At 42.4% G+C, this 21,266-nt stretch overlaps 1 non-coding gene across 1 annotated transcript; it reads right to left on the bottom strand.

Moving 5' to 3' along the window:
• Positions 1-283: 283 nt before the first annotated feature.
• Positions 284-358, bottom strand: Trnat-ugu. Its single transcript has one exon. It is a non-coding gene; the product is annotated as a tRNA-Thr (tRNA).
• Between the last annotated feature and the right edge of the window lie 20,908 nt (positions 359-21,266).

Here is a 21,266-nt window from a genome sequence, read left to right as displayed (position 1 = left end):
ATGAATCGTTCGACTTCAAAGGCTCGTGGTCGTGCATAGTCGGGCTGGAAGCTGATCCTGATGGTAGCTTTTCTGTACGAATGAGCCATGGCGACTCAGTGTTAACGGACGCGAGTATTAGCTGCGGCGAGGAAGTAAACAAACTACGCGCGCTCGCGACTCTGCGGACGGGACGTAAACAAGACGTCCTCGCCGCCCACCGGCCGAAAGCCTGATTAAAGAACCCCTCAGCTGCCGACACGTGTTGTTGACATACCTCGATGGGGACAGCTGAAAATGTGTGTGTCCCGACCGGGACTTGAACCCGGGATCTCCTGCTTACATGGCAGATGCTCTATCCATCTGAGCCACCGAGGACACAAGTGAATAGTGCGACTGCAGGGACTTATCCCTTGCACGCTTCCCGTGAGACCCACGTTCCCAACTGTCCACAATCTACATACGTAATGTACCTAATAGTTATTTGCCCATCCACTCATTACTCGCGCACACTGAGTTGACGATTCCCGGGAGAGTTCGGGCAACCTGTGCGCATTCGCGCAGACGAAGGTCAATGGCTGGGTAGCCTTTTAACTATACATGAAGATAGTAACTGCTCTCGAAAGAACAGATACCATTGATGACAGTGCAGCTTCTCTAGAATAAATGATAATTAATTGAAACCCTCAGCTGCCGACAGGTGTTGATACACCTCGATGGGGCAGCTGAAAATGTGTGCCCTGACGGGAACTCGAACCCGGGATGGGATGGGCAAATATCTATTAGGTACATTACGTACGTAGATTGTGGACAGATGGGAAAGTGGGTCTCACGGGAAGCGTGCAATGGATAAGCCCCTGCAGTCGCGCTATTCATTTGTGGTCCTTGGTGGGTCAGATGGATAGAGTGTCTGCCATGTAAGCAGGAGATGCCGCGTTCGAGTCCCTGTCGCGGCACACAGTTTCAGCTGCCCCCGTCGAGGTATATCAACAACACCTCTCGGCAGCTGAGGGTTTCAATTAATTATCATTGTTGCAGATCGGTTATTTAAAGGGCAGCTCCGAGCCAGACGCCCTGTAGCGGGCATTCCAGTGACCCCAAACCACCGCCATTTGCGACTTCAGTAGTGTCAAGCGAGAGATCACTGGAGGGCAAGATGGAGGTCTTTTTTTTTTGTTTTCTGATAAACGCTGGATCCGTGTTGGTGGCAGTGGCGGACGCGTGTTGGTTAGAAGGTGGTAAGTTGAGGACCAGCAAGCAACCTATCTGCGTGCAAGACACACTGGACCTCCACGTGGAGTTATCGTTTGGGGTGTGATTTCGTATAACTCTCGTGATTATCTCATGCAGCCTGACTGCAAAGGGTAGCCGAGCGGTTCTAGGCGCTACAGTCTGGAACTGCGCGACCGCTACGGTCGAAGGTTCGAATCCTGCCTCGGGCATGGATGTGTGTGATGTCCTTAGATTAGTTAGGTTTAAGTAGTTCTAAGTTCTAAGGGACTGATGACCTGAGAAGTTAAGTCCCATAGTGCTCAAAGCCATTTGAACCATTTGACTGCAAATTTGTAAGTAAATCTGGTGATTCGACCTGTTGTGCTACCATTCAAGAAATGCATTCCTGCGGTTGTTTCCAACACCGCTGTTGCAACCCAACATGTTCCACAGAGTGCGGAGATGCTGTCTTCGCCTGCTTGATCACTAGATCTGTCTCCAGTGGAGCGTATGTGGTACATCATCGGATGAAACCCAAACTCGTTGTCTGTCACAGGCTCCACAACTCAGGCAAAATTTAATCGACATTGACTGAATTCCCGTGGATATAGCCTCTGCAAGTACTCGGAAGAATTTTTGCATTCAAAGAGAACCCTTTAAACCTGTATTTAACGAGCCACAGACTCAATGTTCCATGAATTTGTTCAGGAAGCTCCAGAGATTGAACGTTTTCTCCATAATTCTGAAGCATGTCCATCGCCAACAGAGACGAGCCTAGTTTTCTTAGTTCGTGACGTAATGTGGGTGGTTTAATCACATAAACGCCCAGCAGTGAAGTCACCAACGACACCAAAAGTACATATCCATCGTTCTATTTTACTTTTTTCTTTTTTTTTATATAAAAGCGAACTCCACTTTATCCTTTCTGATTATTGTTGAAGCTGTTACTGATTTTCATTCGTAAACCACTCTACCTACAGTTGAAATTTTACCAAAAAACACGATGCGTTTCGAGTGCAGAACAACCCACCTTCAGATATAATGAGCAAAATGTCTGTTTCAAGAGGTAAATTATCCGTGTGTGACGTCTAAACATTTGATAATTGAAGGTGTAAGTAGAGTTTGTACACTTATATAGTCGCAGTTATTTCATAATAAAGCTAAACTTTAGCTGTGTAATTTCACCAGTGCGAGTTCCTATGTACAGATGAAGACGGCATAATGATGTTAAGCGTCTGGAGATGGTCTTTTACGGCTCGAAATGCATCGTACCTTTTAATACAGTCCCGGTGTGTACTGGAGGTGGATGCCTTACTGTAAGTAGGCCATTTAGGATTTTTATTGGTAACGCCACTTAGCGCTCTGTATGAAAATCACTGGCTGTGCTGTGTGCAGTCTGTGGCTGGTTTGCATTGTTGTTTGCTATTGTAGTGTTGGGCAGCTGGATGTGAACAGCGCGTAGCGTTGTGCAGTTGGACGTGAGCCGCCAGCAGTGGTGGATGTGAGGAGAGAAATGGCAGAGTTTTGAGAGCGGATGATCTGGACGTGTGTTCATCAGAGACAGTAAATTTGTAAGACTGGATGTCATGAACTGATATATTATGACTTTTGAACACTATTAAGGTAAATACATTGTTTGTTCTTTATCAAAATCTTTCATTTGCTAACTATGCCTATCAGTAGTTAGTCCCTTCAGTAGTTAGAATCTTTTATTTAGCTGGCAGTAGTGGCGCTCGCTGTATTGCAGTAGTTCGAGTAACGAAGATTTTTGTGAGGTGGGTGATTTGTGAAAGGTATAGGTTAATGTTAGTCAGGGCGGTAAAAATATTGTGTGTCAGTTTAGTGTTGATCAGAATAGGTAAAGAGCGAAATGTCTGAGTACGTTCAGTTTTGCTTAGCTGTTTGAAAATCAAATAGCGTAAGAGTTTTATCAGCACAGTAATTCATAAATTTTTCTAAGGGGACGTTTCATTACCTTCGATAATTCAATGACGGTGGCCTAATCGGGCTACCTGTTGCTGGAGGTGACCAGGAAATAGTAGGAGATTAGTGGTGACAGGCAAGAGATATAGCGACGTATTTTGCGGCTCCTGGAGACATTCCTTACGACAGGAGCTCGCCTATTGGGCTGTCAGATAGAGGATGGGAGGGAGAGGGAGGGAACCGCCCCCAGAGCCGAGACGCCGACCCGGAAGCCCCCCCTGCTCTTCCTGGAAGCGCCGTGTCCGGCAGAACCACGCGATCCGGTCCGGCCGATCGAGATTCGGGAAGTCGGCTGCGGCTGCCTTTTTCTCGCCGCGGTTTCTGCGAAAGCCACCCGTGGGCGGCTAAAAGTGGGTGCGCGGATTTCTGTGCGAGGCCAGACGGCGGCGGTAATTGGCCCATAAATCCGGCGGCGTCGCGATGGGGACGCGGATGCTGTCGCCCCGGTCGTGGGTTCGATGCCCGACGACAGCCCCATCGCCCTTCTTTTCTTGCGCACTTCTAGAGGCGACGCTGTGGCGCGGCCTCTCGCCTTGTGGGTTCAAATGGCTCTGAGCACTATGGGACTTAACATCTGAGGTCATAAGTCCCCTAGAACTTAGAACTACTTAAACCTAACTAACCTAAGGACATCACACACATCCATGCTCGAAGCAGGATTCGAACCTGCGACCGTAGCAGCAGCGCGGTTAAGGACTGTAGCGCCTAGAATCGCTCGGCCACCAGCGGCCGGCTCATCTTGTGGGAGGAAGGACGCTGTGTCATTTTGAGAGGGTGAGGATGAAATCGGCAATCGGCAGTGTCATTTCAAGCGGACCACCCCGGCGTTCGCTTTACGCGGTTCAGGGAAACCGCGGCAAACCTGAACGTCGACGGCCAGGCGGGGAATTGAACCGCCATCATACAGAATGCGAGTACAGTGTGTAATCTACCCCCTCCTTACTATTTCCATCTATTGTCCACATTAATATCTTTTATGAAGATTTGTGAGAAGCGAAGATCACAATAATCTTTCAAGTTTACTTAGTTTGTCATGTCGAGATGGCTCCAGCTCTTCTTGCCTAGGGGATGATTCTTTAAGCTCAAAATCTCACGTTATAGGTCCTCACGGTTCGATTGAACTAAACAGATTCTATGAGTTTCTTTGCAAAATTTTTGTTTTTACGTAAATATATTTTCTCACATTTTAGTATATCATACACTCTTTTAACTTTTCACATTAACAAAGCCGAAATAACATTGTTCGCACAAAAATATAAAAATACGTCCGATCACATCAGAGGCATGCTTACGATTCTCACACTTTGCGGAAACAACCATATTCCAAAACGTTTACAATATTTCTTAACAAATGACTTCCTACTAGTTTTATTTGCGTTATTAATTTCGATTATTATTTCAGAAATGGACCCAGACTTAAATATAGTAAGCAGTACAGGATTGCGTAATTAATAATACCTGGGTTCGATTCCCGGCGGGGTCAGGGATTTTCTCTGCCTCGTGATGACTGGGTGTTGTGTGCTGTCCTTAGGTTAGTTAGGTTTAAGTAGTTCTAAGTACTAGGGGACTGATGACCATAGATGTTAAGTCCCATAGTGCTCAGAACCATTTAATTAATAATAGAAATTTTAAGTGTGCCAAAAATTCGTAATTTCAAATGTTTCTAAAAAAAAAAAAAAAAAAAATTAACTGTACATTCAGAGCTAGTACTTACCGATTGTAACATCGAAACTGAAATTTTTTATAAAGTAATTCCTTTAAATATAATATACTGTGTATGAAATTATATGGAAGTTTTCAGAAAAGCAACTGTGATAATACTGACCTGTCCAAAATTCGAAAAACGGTACTGGTACCGACAGCTACGATTGAGGGAAAGGAATTCTAGAGGATGATGTCCCGTTACAAGTGTCCGTCGCACTATCATCTCATGAAAGGATGGGGTAAAGACTACGTCGTATCGAACACCATCTGAGAACTGGAGGTGGAAGAGGGTGGGCAAGAATGATCTCTAACAGGGGATGGATAGGCGAAGGGATAAAGACTACGTCGTATCGAACACCATCTGAGAACTGGGGGTGGAGGGGGTGGAGGAGAATGAACTCTGACAGGGGATGGATAGGCGAAGGGGTCGACCGTGATCTTTCCAAAGGCAAATCCCGAACCTCTTCGATTTCTTTGAAGTCTGCGCCCGTGCTCGTTTAAGAAATGATTTAACGGAACCACATGTTTGTAAAACATATTTATGTTTGCTTTTTCCTCAACCGTGTTTCGCGTCAGTTGCCTGCATTTATTCCTTTCTCTTAATAATGTAAGCGATAGAAATTCTGTGTAATTGGAAAATTGGGAATATGGTTAATCGTAATATTAATGTTATGTTTATGTGTAGTTGAATGACGTGTACAAAGACCACACTGCAGTTGTTAAGAGTCAAAGGGTATGAAAGTGGAAGCAGTAACCGGGCAGCGAGAAAGACACGGTTGCAGCCAGTCCCCCACGTAATTGGCCTTTGCCCAGCGGTCGCGTTCGCACGCACTGAATCCCGCTACTCTCGTCCACAGATACCATAAAAGCAGAATTCCACGCGCGCACACGTTAACTTACTTGCGAATTGTTCCCAGCCTACCGTGCCGGCGAAACGACCCTGTCGAACACCGCAGAATAACAGCCGGACTGTGAGCTCCGAGTCACAAGTTGTGTACACGGACGGCCGCTGTGACCGATCGGTTCTAGGCGCTTTAGTCCGGAACCGCACTGCTGCTACGGTCGCAGGTTCGAATCCTGCCTCGGGCATGGATGTGTGTGATGTCCTTAGGTTAGTTAGGTTTAAGTAGTTCTAAGTCTAGGGGACTGATGACCTCAGATAGTGCTTTGAGCCATTTTTTTGTGTACACGTTGAGCTGGTCAGGCTAAGGAGCAGAGTGCAGGCACTCGTACTGGTCATTTCCCTCTGCCGCGGGTAGCCCTAACCTCGGAAGCGCTGCCTCCTCCCAGGACCTCTCGCTGTTTTGGTAAACGTGTTGCTCAAGGACACTGACTCCTAAACGACCTTTGCGTGCTCGGACCTCAGCACTCAGCACATTAAGGGAAAACCAAGCCATTCTCTCCTAGTGGACAAAAATGACAGTTTCTCTCAGATGGGTGAGATTCGAAAGCAATAAAATCACTGCTCCAATTAAAATCCGAATGAGATAATTGTTTGATCTGAAGTCAGATACAGATGAGCCGAAACATCACGGCCACCACATTATTCCTCAATCTTTGGACTGCCGTATAGCAGCAGCTCTGCGAGACATTGACACAGCACGTCCTCGGCAGCTATCAGTAGCTGTGTGTCACGAGTACCGCAGTGCCCGTAAACCAGGGACCTGTGGACTGTGACAGCCGCAGAGCAACAGCCGCGTGCCGTAGGATTCAGATCAAGCTAATCTGACGGCAAAGGCATCGACGTGACTTCGCTGTCATGTTCCTCAAACCACCACAGCGTGATTTTGGTCTCGTGACGTAGACAGTGGCGCTTTCCACTTTGTCAAAGCCGCTCGTGGTAGCGGACTTCCCCGTTTGCGGTCCGTCTCGTCGCTGGAATGATTCGCCTCTCGAAGAATTACTCTAGCTCTAGCAGATTTATTCAACACAGAACAACGATCGTAATGCATGCTTTAATATTTGTACAACTACAATTTTTTTTCAATCTGCATTAGGTAATGACATTACAGGATTAGCTACAGTCCATTCTAATATTATAATTGCGAAGGTGGCTTTGTTTGTTACGCTTTAACAACTAAACCGCAGAATCGACTTCGATTAAATTTGACATGGGAATAACTTGAACTAGAGATGGGTAGTTCGCGAACGAACGTGTGCAAAGGAACGGTTCACCAAGATGAACGAAAGGACCGAGGAACGAATTCCAAGGAACGATCGGTTCATAGTTCACTTCGGTCGCGGCGGTCTACTTATCTTGGGAACGAGGAACGATCGCTTCATAGTTCACTTCGGTCGCGGCTGTCTACTTATAGTTCCCGGGAACGAGGAACAATCGGTTCATAGTTCACTAGTTCACTTCGGTCGCGGCGGTCACTTCGGCAGTTCTCGTTCCAGCCTCGGTCGCGTGCTCGTCTCAGTCTCGGTCTCCCTCGGTCGCACTCGTCGTTCTTCGCATGACCACCTGTCTCAGTTCCACTGCCGACTGCTCCTAGTTAGTTCAGTATCCAGTTGTTCGTTTCGTTCACTGCGCTCGCCCATTTTACATGTGTTCCAAACTGTTCTTGCACTTGGCTCTAGCTATTCAGCGTCCACGACCGCTAATCAAAAAGTATTTTATAGTTACGTAAATTACATAAAAATTACGTTGTATCTAATAGGTATGTCTTTTCAGGTAACAAAAGGGCATGTCAGCTCACTTCATTATATCGATGAACAGCAGAAAACATACTTGTATCAAGGCAAGTTCTGTCTGTTATATATTTATTGGTTTCATCGATTTGATTTAGCAACTAACTTTCAATAATTTGCTTAATGTTTAGTGTAAGAAAATTCATATAAAAAGATTTCGTGTATCTTACATATACAAAACATTACATTTAGGAAGGCTCTAATTATTATTAAGTTTGGTTGTTTCCAATTTGCATTACCCGGTAGTTTGGCTTCTTTGAAAAAAAAAAGAAGTGGGTTGTGGGTCATTTTGGCTCAGTATGAAAAGCGGTGCCTCTCCGTTTGAAAAGACATAGATTGCCATAAAATCGTATTTACTTATTATCTCAAAAACATTTGTTCAGAAGGTGCTTTCAAACCAAAAACTTTATTACTACGAACTTAATTATTATTATTGGTCCATTAACTTTAATAATGCAACATAAAAACATAATTTTTACGAAGCGTGTGACGCAAGTATGATGAGAAAACCACATTTTATTTTATGCTTCCATAAAGTCTCTACTTCGCCTACGAACTCAGAGACAACGTGAAATATATATATAAGGTGTAAACGATTATTGTTTACAACGTAGCATAGCTATGTAGTGGAAGTCGAAGAATTTTATACAAGACACTGGTGGTCTATAAAACTGGGAAACAGCCACCAACAGGTTTACAAGACTACCTGAGCTATATAGCCTATGCGCGTCGCGTGAGATTTTCATGTTCTCTTCTCCAGCTCTCTACACATCGTCATCGATTGTTTCGCAGTTGTTGCTTGCATTAGCTTGTTATTTCTTCACTGCCTCATTTTTACATGTTTGTCTGTTTGTTGTATCTGCTCGTAACGGGCAACATATCGTCTGTAATTGGCGATCAGTCTGTACTCTGGGCCGATTTTTCGTGCGCCACCCTATATTATTTCCCTGCGATCAGCCGCACAACGCTACAGTTGGCTAAACGAGAGGATCTGCAGAATCACAGAAATTACTTCTAAAAGTGTGTAAGAATTTTGTAATGAATAAAACCTCTATACTCCAGGGGGGAGGCAAGTGACCCCTCTCGGTGCCCTCCATCCTTCAGTCACCTACACTACTAGTTTTCAGTTTTTCATAAGAACCATACACCAAGCACAAATGAACGGTGAACGAGTAAAAATGAACGGTTCCCAAAAAAGAACGATCAGCAGTGAACTAGTTCCCAAGGATGAACGAGTTTGCCCATCTCTAGCTTGAACCCTGAGGAAGAAATGGCTCTGAGCACTATGGGACTTAACATCTATGGTCATCAGTCCCCTAGAACTTAGAACTACTTAAACCTAACGACATCACACAACACCCAGTCATCACGACGCAGAGAAAATCCCTGACCCCGCCGGGAATCGAACCCGGGAACCCGGGCGTGGGAAGCGAGAACGCTACCACACGACCACGAGCTGCGGACAAGCCCTGAGGGAGAACGCAGCTACTTTAGCAAGTAAAAAAATGTCCCCTTAGAAGGTGGAGTAAGGAATGAAACATCTCTTTTTTACATCAGTGAACGTAATGTACCATAACCTCCTTTCTACGTAATTGTTGTGGTGTAGAATTAATTTTGTTATTTCGTATAAGCCAATGCCGATTGCTACGCGTGGTTTCAAATACTCGCGCAGGCGAAGTCACAACCTACAGTGATGATAGTGTAACGTAGCAGTTTAAATTCTGAATTTTTTTTAACGCCACGCGTATTTTGAGCGCGAGTAAATGCGTGTTAAATATACGTAGCGTGACTTAATCTCAATACAAAGGCAAAAAGTTATTTATTATTAATGGAAATGTTACGCTCTCTTTCAATGGATGGCAACGTAACGTAACCTGCAACTATCCCAGTGATAATAAAGAGCACGAAATGATTTCTTTCCCCAGCAAATTAATCTAATATTAGACAGAAATAAAGAATGGCACAAACATCTGCGTATTATTGAAATAATTGCAAAGAATTTATTTAACTTTATCTCTATAAGAATCGAGTTAACTTTTAATCCTTCGAATTATCTGGAAATATTTTATACCAGAGATGAAGCCTCACCTAAGCCTTGCGGTGTTAAATCTCTGAATAAGTTTCGTAATCAAAAATGTTAACTGACTATAATATTTAAAACTAATTTTATAAATTCGTGAAAGCGCTTAGAATTATTTTCCTTTGCGAGTGAAGCTCGGAAACACTAAAATATTCTTTAATACACCTAATGGCAGACTCAGCCCCACCAAAACAGTCGAAGCCTGATGGGCAATCGACAGAAATATTATTATTATCTTTAAATACGTTTCACGTGGAGGGAGAGGTATTTTTAAAAGGAAACCTTGGATATATTATAACCTTAAAGCTCATACAGAGGGCTAGTTATACATACATCTATACACAGGAGAGAGAGAACAAACAGGCGAAAAGCAGAGAACAAACAGGGGGCGAGCAACATTGCTCTTGTGAGTACATATTACACTTGAAGTTCCATGCTTACGACCACGAAATTTCCTAGCCATTTGGTAGGCGGCGCAGGTACCACGGCACTTCACACCTACCAGTTTTGCACAGCGGCATTTCCGATCAGCCCACTGTTGCGGCTTCCTTTTTAGGGTCGAAAAATCCACGAGGAAAATATCTGTGGTCGGAAACTTGATGCTGGCGTCACGGATTGCAAAGACCAAGGTCGCAAAGTCCACGGCATCCGAACATGTGGACTTTCGGCTACGCAACCTCTCACAGCAGAGATACGCATTTCACCTTGTTTCTTGTTGCATCTGTTATGGCCCAAATCGCTTGCTTCGTTTAAAAGTAAATCCTTTCCAGCGATTCGTATGGACACTGCATCTGCATCGAGAATACACGGATCGCTTGTTGCACGTCCGAAAACGAAGAAGAAATTACGTTCAGAGGATAAAACGGAATTTTCAGTCTCAAGAACAGAGTGAGACTCTCAAGACGAAATTGACACTCATCTGTGAAAAGAACATCCGTCCACTGTTCGACTGTCCAGGTGACATATTGACCACTCCACTCCAGACATTCCCTTCTGTGAAGATGCGTCAGAGGTACACATACAGCAGGTCTCTGAGAATAAAGGCCACCCTGCCAAATCGTACTGTACACTGTTAGTAGTGGGAAAAACTTTGTACCAGTGCAATTTGTTAGTGTGGGTTGTCTACATCAGGGGCAGGTACGCACTCAGGGGCAAACCTATTGTTCTCCTTTGATTTACAGGTCCTTAACCTACTGTTCTGCTAAAAGGATCCTTCCGTTTGATTGACAGGTCCTTAACCTATTGTTCCCTCGCCCAGTACCCCTCAGGAAACCTCCCCCCCCCCCCTTCACTGCTACAGGTACACTACCAGGTCTGAGTTATTGGAATAGCCCCTCTCACTCTTATCAGTTTGACTGACTACTTCATTAAATTGATCAATTAATTAACGTCTCCCCCTCTTGTAAACTCCCTACCCCCGCCCTCCCTCCCAGAAATTGGCAGGAAAAAGACTCAGTTGATCAGTCATTTGGAGGGAATTCGGTTGCAGTGTGTGAAATATTGTTTAAACACTTTAGACAATGTATAGAATATTATTTAATTATTTATGGCAATGTATGGAATATAGTTTATTTATTTAGTTAAATAATTTGTCCAGAAATAGATTGCTGAGTATGGAATATTATTTAAACAATCTAGACAATGTGTGGAATATTGTTTATTTAAACAATTTAGGGGTTCAGGCCAGTGTATGGAATATATGGAAATTGGTGTCTCTGTGGTGGAGAGGAAGGAACTCATAACAGGAAATTCGAGAGTATATTGTTTGTTTATAAAAAATTCAGTTTCTGGGGTTTTGATTTCTCTTGCTCATCAGCCTCTACTGTTCGGAAACAGGTAGGTCTTGCAAGAAGTAATTACATGGGGAAAACATGTTGCATAACCTAATGTTTGGCACTGTATTCTGGGTGTCTTAATCTAATGTTCGGCCCTTTGTCGGCACTTAACCTATTGTTCTGTTAAGTGGTTTACCATGTCACCCCCATTTTCTTAAACTATTGTACCACCTTTGGTGCCAAATTAAGTAATTAGTTATGTCCTCCCACCATTTTCTGGTACACTTTTCGGATTTCACTTGCTTTTGAGCGCCATTTCTGGTGCATTATTCATTGTCAACCACCCCCTTAAACTATTGTACTGCATTTTACGTAAAAATTATGCGCATTAACCTAGTGTTCTGCACTTAACCAGCTGTTCTGTTCCATGTCACCTACACACGCCCACCCTCCCCTTACCTACTGTACCACTAACACCATGTTGATATAAAAAATTAATGCAAATTAATTAAATCGATAGTCTTCACATGCATGGGGTAGTTTTTTTTTTAATTCGGAGCATCCTATTGGTCAGTGAAATCGATGGAATATGGATTAAACGAAAGATCGCTACTAAAAAGTACATCCCGCCACCTGACGCTCGGCACCGACTCCACACACTCCCCCTGGACTTGGGGTGTACCGGCGGCCCCCGTGAAGTGATGGTGCCAGTCAAGTCCCCCCTCTGGACATGCTATGGAAATCTGTTGGAATGCTTCCCGGAATAACACAGGTTGCATTCTTCCCAGCAATCCTAACAGAACAGCCTGTTCGTCACTGAATTTACCTGTCAAACTGCTGCTGCTGCTGGTGTGGGAGCACTGTCCGCCATTGTTTTCTGTGACTGTGCAAGTATACTTTTTCAACAACAGAGCTGTAGCCACACATTAGAAAAAATATTCCATAGCTATTACTTCCTTAATATGTTATGACAATTAACCTTGAGGACTATGTATTGGTGGGAAAAGAGAATGTTACTGCTTACAGTGTGTTTGAGCATAGAATCGTCGCCAGGTGAACGCTTTTGATTACTACATGTTCCCTACACAACTGCTACCACTACTATGTGGTACATATTTTATTTGCCACCTGACGTATTTCAAAGTATGAGCCCTATTTTAAGCATTATGACTCGAATGCGCGATATCACACTGATGGTCATCAATTAAAATTTATTGTATTGGGTGTATAGCTGAAAAGATTAATAATAATAATGTGTGTTGCGTAGCCAACTAAGACACTGTTACTTTTTTATGGCTTATTTCTTTACTTCATGGTTTCTAAGATGATGAGCATAGACAGTTCATATTTAAATATGTTACATTCACAGTATACACAGAAGATGCAAGAGTAATAGAGACAATCTCAGCAAACATGGTTCTGATATTGAAAAAGCTATTTACATTTACAGCAAAAATGTCCTTACTTCATTGGACAACAAATTAGAGGCAACTGGCATATTCTGTGACCTGTCAAAGACGTTTGACTGTGTGAATCACAGCATTCTTTTAAGTAAATTAAAATGTTATGGCATCACTGGTTGTGCTGCAAAGTGGTTTCAGTCATATCTTATTAATAGAAAACAAAGGGTTTCATTATGTAACACTTCAGCAGTAGGCAATCAGACATCATATGACAGGGAAGAAATTACATGTGATGTTCTGCAAGGTTCCATACTAGGTCCACTAATGTTTCTAGTGAATGTTAATGACCTGTCATCTTTACATTACCAGATGTCACGTTTGTCCTTTTTGCAGATGATACAAACATTGCAATAAATAGTAAATCAAATATAAATTTAGAAAGGGCAGTTAATCAAATTTTTACTGACATTAATAAGTGGTTCATAGCCAATTCACTGTCATTAAACTTTGAAAAGACCCACTACATGCAGTTCAGAACTTCCAAGAGATTTCCTTGTGGTGTGTGTATAAAATATGATGACATGGAAATTGGAGAAAATGAGAGTGTAAAGTTCTTGGGATTAGAATTTAATAAATTCAGTTGGGAGCAACATACTAACGAACTGCTAAAGCACCTAAACAAGTCTGTGTTTGCAATTCGAATGATGTAAGACATAGGAGATATAAATATAAAAAAACTGAAATATTTTGCTTATTTTCACTCCATTATGTCATATGGTATCATATTTTTGGGTAACTCCACAAACAGTGAAAAAATTTGCAGAGTACAGAAGCGTATAATAAGAGTAATGAGTAGGGTAAATCCAAGAACATCATGTCGAAACCTACTCAAAGAATGGGGCATATCAACCACAGCTTCTCAGTATATTTATTCCTTAATGAAGTTTGATGTAAACATTACATCTCTTTTTCCAACTAACTGCTTAGTACACAGTATAAATACTAGGAATAAGAACAATATACATAAAGATATAAAATCACTTACTCTTGCCCAGAAAGGAGCCCAGTATTCTGCAACACATATTTTCAATAAGTTACCAGCAACTATTAAGAGTTTAGTTTCAGACAAGGCACAATTTAAACATAATTTAAAAGAATTTTTGGTGGGCAACTCCTTCTATTCCATCCATGAGTTTCTCAACAAGTGCACTAGACCATTCTAATGAATAGTATACTTTAATTTTTGACAATACTTGGTTGTAACAGCCAAGTAACTACCTGCTGTGTGAATGATGGATGTGTGGAAAGCAGATGTAAGTCTTAAGTCTGTAAATAGTGGAAGTTTAATTTTAAATTTTGTACATAATCTTACTGTTCTTAACTGAAGGTCACTGAAATGAATAATTTACTTTAATTTTTGACAATACTTGGTTGTAATAGCCAAGAAACAAGCAAATGTCTGAATGATGGATTTAATGAAAGCAGATGTAAGTATTAAACCTGTAAATAATAGAAGTTTAAATGTGAAATTTAATTCATGTATATAGTTTTACTGTTTATTGACTGAGGATCATTAAAATTAATGAAACTCAAGTTTTCTAATTACATTTTTGTAATGTGTTTATCTGACATGTTCCACACCCAGGAGGATTCCCTCTTTTATGGAATGAATAATTAATCTAATCTAATCTAAATTGCACCACTGAGGTCTTTCAAGTATGTGAAGAGTGATAAAACATGGAAGAGTGCAAGTAGTTGACAAATTTCCATCATGGAATTCACTGGAATGACCCTGGCATACCCTATAAAGATATGGTGATGTCGCTTCGATTATTCGACCTCTCCATCGATTCAAGAAGAAGAGGAAAATGTGTGAAAATAATGTTGCTACGTCTGATTAAGAAAATGTAAAATTACTTTTAAGTTGGATGAGAAATAAATGAATTTTTACCTCACAACCATGTTCTTTTTTTCCCAACTCTGTTCCCGTTTTGACAGTGTACAATTTTAACCACATGCTATGTCTGTGGTTTCCTTGAAGCACAGGAGATTTAATTTTAGGCATGTCTTTGGAAGCCCACATTTTCATGTGCCTCCTGCTCCCATAACCCAATTTGTGCTGCACGATAGGCGTAATTCTATGCAACCATTCTATATATTTTGTTATCTTCCATCTTAAACTTCACCTCCTTAATAGCACTCACCTTCAACAAAACTTATGTCATTTATGACCTGCACATCCTTTATATACATATACATACATAATGCAACACAGGATAGGGCTTTTTTAAATAACAAAATCAAAGACTTATGGTGAAGTTTTTTTCGTCATTTATTCAGTTCACACAAATACAGTACAATTCTTAAGGTACAATGTAGTTTTGAGGTACAATATAGTATTCTTCAGGCATAATTTGAGTCTGCTATTCCAATGCAGAAGTACTTTTTACTTCCTCGCTACAACAGTTACACTGGTAGAAATTATTTTTTTACAAATCTGTGCTAAAAACTAATGCTCAGATACTTTCTTTAGTACAACTATATTCCACAGCCCTAGTAGCATAGCTTTTAGAATAATTCTGATGGACTGTACACGCTTAGAATCTAATTTCAGTAGCTCCAGTAGACAAGGTTTTTACAAGAACAATTCTGATGGACTAAAAGCTATATAGATACACCTACACTTAAAAACTATTCTGACTTGGATGGCTAGCAGCAGGTGAAAAACTTAAAAGCTATTATTCTATTTACAAGATGCACATGGAGTGTAGATATATACAGGGTGAAATGTGTAATGGTAGTGACACACCAAAATCACAATAATAATCCGTTGTAGTTGCTAAATATTTTATTACAATCAAAAGCATTATAAAATCACAATCACAATAATACAGGAGACTGCCTTACAACGCCAAACAAATAAATTTCTTTAACCGGAACAAGACCCATAAAACTTGAAATTTGAATATGGCTAGGTAAATATACTCAGGTAAAGCTTTACTTAAATAGTACAAATGTCCATACAATTCTCATCAGAACTCTCATTACTTCCAATCAGCTGAGGAACAGATTAAGGATAAGACATCAGATCTTTTAAGGTTTGGCTAGCCGACTTTCCTAAACAAAGCTACATATAAAAGATTAAAACAATTAAGGAGGTGCTTTAATTTTGACAAAAGCAATCTTCAAATGTACTTACTCATTTGATTATTCAACAATATTCTTAGAATGATTACAACTGGAACAAGACCATATGACAATACTCCTAAAATGAGGTTGCTTCAATATTGCGTGTGAATTAGCGATAGACGCGAGCAGACCAAGGATTCAAATCAATACGAGAGATGCACGAGACAGGAAATGACATAGAAATGTACTCAACTTTGCACTGCAATTGAACTTCAGATGCTATAATTCTCCACCGGAAAGATGAAATCACGCAAAACTGACAACATAACCCAAGATGTAAAGGAGAGGACAGGGCCTTAAATATCTGTTCACAGTATGCTCTCGTCGACCGCTGCCAATTATCTGTAACACAACACTCATCAACGGCAGACAATATTCTGAGACATAAACTACACAATCTTATCTAAAGAACAGGTGATCAATACAACTGATTAGAAACAAATTAGCCTCCGTGCGTTACTTGGCCAGTGCTAGCCCTTAAACTTTGATTAATAAGTTCGCTAAAAATCATGCCCTCAAGTTAAGATGACAAGAATTATCTTGGTGCACATTAACACGCCAAACTACCAAATGAACTACAAGGTAGAATAGAGGACGTCTCTCGGCGTGTCTTGAAACGCCAGAGCCGGACTTGCTCACTACTCGTTGCACTTCTAGCTACGTCTTTAACCACGCTTCATGTCGGTTGGTTGGGTGTAGCCACACTTCCTCAACTGCCGTCAAGATGGTCACGACACCGAGGTAAGTGATAAACAAGTAAAACAATTCCAAAGGATTTTTAGTACACTAGCATATTCAATTAAGCCGCACGCAACCCAACGAAGCAACTCGGCGACTCCAATTCAATCGGCCGGCTTAGCTTATAACAGACTCGAAGGAGCTTGTCCTTCCGACCTCTAGGAAAACCAAATTACCGTGGGCGGTGGATCTGCACTCACGACTCAACACGCCGTAGCCGCTGGCCCCGCTCCTTCGTTGTCCGACTCGTCCTCTTGCCGTCCTGCCTACGTACACAGTCCCGCGTGACTCTCGCTCACCGCCGATCCCGACACACCTTCCCAGCAGAGTGCACGCGCGGCCGTTAAATCCGCGCCCCGAAAGATGAGCAGCAGACAAATAAGCATCGAAATCGACTTAAAGATCAAACTGACGATCGATGAAAACTGTCGCCAGAAACGCACCAGCTCACAGGGAGTCCCATTTATCTTGACCACCCTAAATAACTGTTTGTCCAGATACAAATTACAAAATGTTTCAAGCAAATGTTCTTTAGCCGTCAGGGGGACATCAATGAGCATGATTGCCTTCGTTGTAGTTTTGTTTTTTACAAAGATATGAACAGCGGTATGACTTTTTTAAATGGCACCCTGTATTTTTTATTCGGTGATTCATTTTCTCTCCTAAAGACCTATTCAAAAATATATCGTACCATTCACTGAAACACAGCGTTATTAATTACATAACACAACTTTGACTTTGACGCTCCCAGTACTTAGTGCAGGTACTCGGGGTAATGGAACACATCCACATGCTGACGTTGATAGAGGAGAAATGTAAACATAAGTAGAATGCACACCCGTCATTCCGTCAACCATCGTCAGTTGAAGAGTTGTGTGAGCAGAATGTACACCAACGAAGAGAAGATAGAAATGCTACTCATGTATAGGCAATGTGAGTTAGCAGAACCGTAATTGCAATACTGTTTTCTTATGTACGGGTGCATTTAGTACAATAGTTTAGTCCTTTTAAATACTGTTGTGTAGAGTAGGCACACAGTAAAGGCTGTCCTTCCTACAGCCGGCCGGAGTGGCCGAGTGGTTCTAGGCGCTACAGTCTGGAACCGCACTACCGCTAAGTCGCAGGTTCGAATCCTGCCTCGGGCATGGATGTGTGTGATGTCATTAGGTTAGTTAGGTTTAAGTAGTTCTAAGTTCTAGGGGACTGATGACCTCAGAAGTTAAGTCCCATAGTGCTCAGAGCCATTTGAACCATTTTTTGTCCTTCCTACAAAATGCTTCGACATACCGTTTCTTTTATTGTTGTTGTTGTTGGAGGTAGGCGAAATGCTACGCAGGCAGCGGAACTGTACAGAGAGAGATATCCTGTCAAGAACCCACCTTCCCGACGGATGTTTTCTCGTCTTGTTGCGACGCTTCAGGAGACGGGAAGTTTCACCCACAACAACGCAGTCGTCATTGCACTCGCACAGACGAAGCTGCCGAAAATACGGTTCTCGCTTCCGTTGCTATGAACCCACATATGAGCACACGACAGCTTGAACACGAGATTGGCATTCCTGAAACCAGTGAACATCGTATTCTTACACGTCCCGGTTCCATCCTTACCATGTACACCTACATCAAGAATTGCATGGGAATGATTTCCAGAATCGCGTACAGTTCTGTCAGTGGGCACAGCACCAAATCCTCGCCAACCCGAACTTCTTCTCCAGTGTTCTATTTACCGATGAATGGTCCTTCTCAAACAAAGAACAGGTAAATACAAGGAACATGCGTTACTGGTCCAGCGGCAACCCACGATGGCTTAGACAGTTGGAACATCAGCGTCAATGGAGAGTTAACATCTGGTGTGGGATGCTCGGTACTAAAATTATTGGCACTTATTTCATCAGCGTATGCCAACTTCCTCAGACGAATTCTCCCTCCTCTTCTGGATGATGTCAGATGAATTAATTGGTCGAGGAGGAACAGTTACTTGGCTTGCTAGGTCTCCTGATTTAAATCCTCTGAACTTTTTTCTTCGGGGATGCATTAAAGACGTTGTCTATCGCGATATTCCAACAACTCCAGAGGACATGCAGGAACGTATCATACTTGCTTGTAATTCTCTTCAGCTGGCAACACTGGAAGCAGTAAATAAACCTTTCTTTCAACGAGTGCACCAGTGTATCGGTGTTCAGGGTCACCACATCGAGCATCTTTGAATGTTCCACTCCTGGGCAATGGTACAGGAGAGTCAAAGTCAATTTTGTGTTATGTTTTTACTCGGTTTTCACTTGCTTTCTGACAACTCCAGCAAGTGTACGAGTTTGTGATCCAGGGCTCAAAGTCAATGTTGTGTTATGTAATTAATGACGTTGTGTTTCAGAGAATGGTACACTGTGATGCATTTGTGAATAGGTATTTAGGAGAGGAAATGAATTACCGAATAAAAAATACAGAGTGCCATTTAAAAAAGTCATACCGCTGTTCATATATTTGTAAAAAACAAAACTACAATGAAGGCAATCATGCTGATTGATGTCCCCCTGACGGCAAAAGAACATTATCGTGAAAGGATTTTAATAAACATTTTTGGAACAGTGATTAAATTTTTTTTAATTTCAGTGTTAATCAGACCACATATGTTACAAGAACATAGGTGACCGGTTTCGGTCATATCACATGACCATCATCAGACCTTTAATTTAATTTAGAAAGTAATAGAAACCTTACTAGATGTTGTGTACATAGTTCCGCGTAGTCAGCGCGTACACAACTTTCCCACTAGAGCGCGCCTCGCCAAGCACAACAGCGCAGGCGCAGCGCTCGTCCGTCTCCGCACTACGAGATGGCGCTGTCTTAGAGACGGACCAAATTCTGCTTCCGCCGATCCGCGTATTAATATGTAACGCAGCCAATGAGATTGCTGCTAACGTAGAACCTTTTCTTCTCGCGGATCACACTCGCGCAGTGATACCTGAACGCTCGAGGTATTATAACGAGTGTACAGACCTCCGATTAGTCAGTCAGCATTAGTCTGCATTTGTCTGCACCAGTCTGTACCAAATAAGATTATCATATTCCTGTACATAGCCATGAAGATAAATGAATAGACACTTTGTCAAGTATCAGAGATATGTGAGAATAAGATTAACGTACCAAGACCAAAGGAACTTCAGATTGTCAATTGTAAACAGCATCCAGAACCAAGTTAAGTAATTTTTATGCTGCTTATTATTTTAATAAATGCGTGTGAAAATTAATCAAGTTCTGTTTAAAGCGGGTCACCGTCAATCTGCTACTCTAAGCGTGCAAGTGGCATTTCTATCGTCTGACCTAACGGCAGAAGATAAACACGCCACGATAAGACCACGAGACATATTGCTGGCACTTGCCTAGAGTGACAAGTCAAATAATCTGATGGTGTGTGTACCGAAGGTCTTACAGTACGCACACCACACTAGATTTACAATAAACGAAGACAATTTAATATAATCCATTATGGAGTCGAGGTAGCAGTTATCGCATTCAACCGCGATTCTTATACATATATTTTAACAACGCGTTTCAAGAGACAATGCTCTCATCATCAGGTTGTAAAGTCTATGCCTTGAAATTAAACGGACTAAAAAGACAAAATACCATCACAAATAGTTGGGAAGTCCATAGAGTAAAACAGAATTAAAAGTATATTGCAGATGACCCGTCGCCGAGCGCCGCCTCCGGTCGAGTATAATCACGCTGTGGAATACGGCGAGACCAGTGTGTCGCGTAGCAAACGACGCGTTTCTGGAGCAGCGTAATTAAGCAGTCGAAAGTTGCCTGCAACTATTTTATCACTTTAGTTCACGAATCAGTTATTGCTGAGCTATGCGAAGATGGTATTCTGTACCAAGGACCGAGTACAGGCAGTTCAGTCAGCTGGTCTACTCTTCGAAGCTCACATACAGGGAAGTCACGTGCTTTTGTTCCGGTGCGGCGGGCCAATCGCGGTGATGCCCGCCGGGCAGGGCGCTCTCATTTACGCGTTCGACAAGAAGTGTGTCACGCTGCTCGTTGAGAAGGTGACGCGTGTCCTGCTAAACGCAGCCGTTCGTTCGCTGCGCTCGCTGCCTGGTCTACGTCAGCCTCTACGCCGTACTCCGCAAGCCACCTTGCCGGGTGTTACGGAGGCTGCTTTGTGTGTGTCTTCCCCCACCTCCCCCTCCGCACTTCCTTTTTTCTATTCCCGTCGCGAATGCTTCGCGGGGAAAACAATTGCCGTAAGCCTTCATGTGGGCTCGAATACCTCTATCTTTTCTTTCCACATCACGTAACGAGCGAGGCGGCTTAGCTAGTGTTAGTGCACTGAGCTCGCGGGCTTCATGCCACGTCCGGCCAACCTGACTTCGGTTTCCATGGCTTTCCCAAGTTGCAAGGATGAATGTTGGGACAGTTCGTTTGATAGGGTCATGGCCGTCTTCCTGTTCTGTCCTTGCCTGATCCTATCCTACTTTGTATATTTATAAACGTATAAACTGACAGCCTT

The sequence above is a fragment of the Schistocerca piceifrons genome, chromosome 3 (genome assembly GCF_021461385.2).
Source record: "Schistocerca piceifrons isolate TAMUIC-IGC-003096 chromosome 3, iqSchPice1.1, whole genome shotgun sequence".
NCBI classification, from domain to species: domain Eukaryota; kingdom Metazoa; phylum Arthropoda; class Insecta; order Orthoptera; family Acrididae; genus Schistocerca; species Schistocerca piceifrons.
Note: the sequence above shows the minus strand (reverse complement) of the source record. Positions and strands in the feature narration are given on the sequence as shown.